General features: G+C 43.1%; 1 pseudogene; it reads right to left on the bottom strand.

The window, feature by feature from the left end:
* The window catches only part of LOC116101424, an 8,781-nt pseudogene extending 8,102 nt beyond the window's left edge, over positions 1-679 (bottom strand).
* Between the last annotated feature and the right edge of the window lie 2,549 nt (positions 680-3,228).

The following is a 3,228-nucleotide window of genomic DNA, read 5'->3' as shown; positions in this document are numbered from 1 at the left end:
AGAAGAAGAAGAAGAAGAAGAAGAAGAAGAAGAAGAACAACAACAACAACAACAACAACAACAACAACCAGAACCAATGTGCTGATTGTAAACAAAAAGGACACTGGAAGGATGACTGTCCAAATCAGAAGAGGGAAGAAGGACTCCCTGTCCTTTATTTGGGCAAGGACCAACAGGGCCAGGGCCATATTCCACTAAGCCCCCAGGAGCCCAGGGTATTATAAAAGGTAGGAGGCAAATCTATTAAATTTCTGGTTGACACATGAGCAGCCCACTCATCCTGACAGAACCACTTAGGCCAGTAATGTCTTGATAGTTGACTGTCCAAGGAGCAACAGGACAGACTGCTTTCCTTTCCTGGATGGCAAGTCAGATGGTGGTTTTGGACAAGGTACTGTGACCCACTCTTCACAAATCATGCTAGACTGCCTTATCCTTCTAATTGGGTTAGACATTATAAAAATGACAGCTACCATATTCTTTGGGGGAGGCCATCACTCACCTTATTTTGAATAGTGCTTTTTCCCAAACCATATCCCTGTGACCTTCTCCCTTTTGGAGGAATACTTCCTCCAACCAAGTTTGGTTTCCCAAAATGACTCTCAAGCTTTGAGACACCTGCAGATCCTTTTTCTGCCAGAAAGTTGGCTTCTTTGCATGCAGCTGTCACTACAGTCATGCTAATGAAAAAGCTGACAATCTGACACTGGTCTTAACCATCCCATACAGACTTTGTAGTGGCCTTCCTGAGGGAATCCTAGAGAGGCAGTTGTCCAACATCTAAATAATCCATTATCAAATATTACAGGACCAGCCCCACATCTGATTCTGAAAAACCATCAGAGGTCAACACAGCCAGCCTGATTCCAAATGATAACCCACCAGAACCCCTACATGATAGCCTGGAGTTGATGATGCAGACTAGTTCATCAGACATGACCTATTAGGTATCCTACTGTGAGACACTGAAGAGGTACTGTACAGTGATGGGAGCCATTTTGTTCAAGATGGAATTAAGCATGCTAGGGTCACAGTCTGTCACCTTGGATAGGACATTGTGGGCTCAGCCCTCAGTTGAGAGACTTCAACACTTCAACTTAAGGTCTGAGCTTAAAGTTTTAACCTGGGTACTTCACTGGTATGAGGGAAAAATCATTACTGTGTGCATGGACATATGGTATCCTTTGCTACAGCCCATGCCAATGTGGCCCTCTATCAAGAAAGGGTATTCCCTACCTGGGCTAGAAATGAAATATCAAAAATAAAGAGGAAATACTGGTCATGCTAGAGGTCATATGGCTGCCAAAAAAGACAGCCACTGTCCATTGCAAAAAGTATAAAAAAGGTGATTTCCTGGCAATTTAAGAAAATAAAGCAGCAAACTTGGCCACCTGTAAGGCAACCCTAGAATCAGGGGGAGAGGGGCTCTTCAAATCTTATTTACCTTGTACAAACCTCAATTGCTCCAGTGTATAAACTAAAGGGAAGATGCTAAGAAGGAGGTAAATGCATAATGATTCTTGCTGGACAGATTTGTACTATTCACTACTCTTGGAAGACAAATTATCACCAACTTCCACCAGGCCACACATCTACGGGCACACAAAACTGCTGATATAATCAGGACCAGATATTTTATTCTTCAACTAGATAATCTTGTCACATTGTGTTCAGGCTTACCACTTGTGTACAAGTGAACCCCAAAGTAAAGACATAGAAGGAAAGCCACCCCAGAGAACACCTGGAAGTGGAGTTTACAGAGATTTAAGCCCAAAGGATTGAGGTATAAGTCTTAGTTTTCTCAGACACCTCTGGATGGATTGAAGCCTATCCTACTGGAATAGAGACAGTCTCAGTGGTCACCATGAAACTCCTCTAAGAGGTCATTTCTAGGTTTGGTTTGCTCTACTCCCTGGGGTTAGACAGTGACTTGGTCTTCACAGCCAACATATCCCCAGGTCTAGCACAGGTCCTAAATGTTAAGTGGAAACTACATTGTTCCTGTAAGCTGAAAAGCTCAGGATATGTAGAAAGGATGAATAGGACCTAGAAGAAAACTTTAACTACCCTTGAGGCCAATGAAAACTGGGCCAGCCTTCCACCATTTGCCTTCCTAAAGGTCAAGTACAACCAATATTGGGAAAGTTTTACCCCAGTTGAGATTATGTTTGGGAGCCTCCCCATCTGTTCCCTAAGTGAAGAGATGTTTATAAGGCAGAGATACTAACCACTCCCCCCTCAAGTCCTTACAGACCATGCAATAGACCCAGAGGATTATTCATCAGATGGTTCAAGAAGTGGTACTACTGCTGGTGTTTGGTTCTGCCTACAACTTCCAGCCTGGCAACCTTGTGTGGGTAAAGAGTGTGGCTCTGACTTGGAGCCTAGAGCCACTGTGGAAAAATCCATATCCCATGGTCCTCACTACCCCTACAGAAATGATGATTTATAGTCTGATCCTATGAATCCATCACACCCACCTGAATGAGGATACTGAGGATGGTAGATGGGTCACCACAGGATCTTCCAACCTGCTAATGATAAGACTGACACGGGCCCTGTGACTATGATTGTCTTATTTTGTCTTCTTTGTCTCCCCATGGAAAAGCCCCATAATCCCCATGTTATGTTGGGATTAGAATTAACCAAACAATAAATCCCACTTCCTATACTAACAGCTGTAAATGGGACCAACCTAAGCTCACCCTGGAGCACCTGTAAGCAAAGGGTACCTACATTATGTCACAAAGATTGTCCAAGATAGTTCCTATAATCTTATGTAGATTCCTATAACCATACATACCAGGTTAAATACAGGAACTATGATCAAACATATTTCCAGGCCCCAGAGACTACCTGGCTTGCTTTCACTAATGGATTAACTAAATGAGCATACTCTGAATCATTTGCACTGGAGGAGATCCCACTCCTTTATGTCCTCATGTGTGTCATTCCTCAGATGGTGACCTATAATGGAGAAGAGGTCAGGGCCTACTTAATCTAGATTCTGGACTTTCTTGTCCTGCATGAGATGTCTCCATTCTCATCCTTATCCTGGTGTGGGTAGGTATGGCAGGCTCTGCCGCAATTGAAACTTTGGCCCTAATAGTGAGACATAAAATCTTTAAGAAAGTCAGTTTTTAAGTAGACTTAAATCTGGGCTGTAAGGAGAATTCTTTTTCCTGTTTGGAAGATCAGGTTGACTCCTTAGTTAAGGTTGTTCTTCAG

This window comes from Mastomys coucha, unplaced genomic scaffold, assembly GCF_008632895.1.
Source record: "Mastomys coucha isolate ucsf_1 unplaced genomic scaffold, UCSF_Mcou_1 pScaffold21, whole genome shotgun sequence".
NCBI classification, from domain to species: domain Eukaryota; kingdom Metazoa; phylum Chordata; class Mammalia; order Rodentia; family Muridae; genus Mastomys; species Mastomys coucha.
This window is presented reverse-complemented; position numbering and strand designations above follow the sequence as displayed.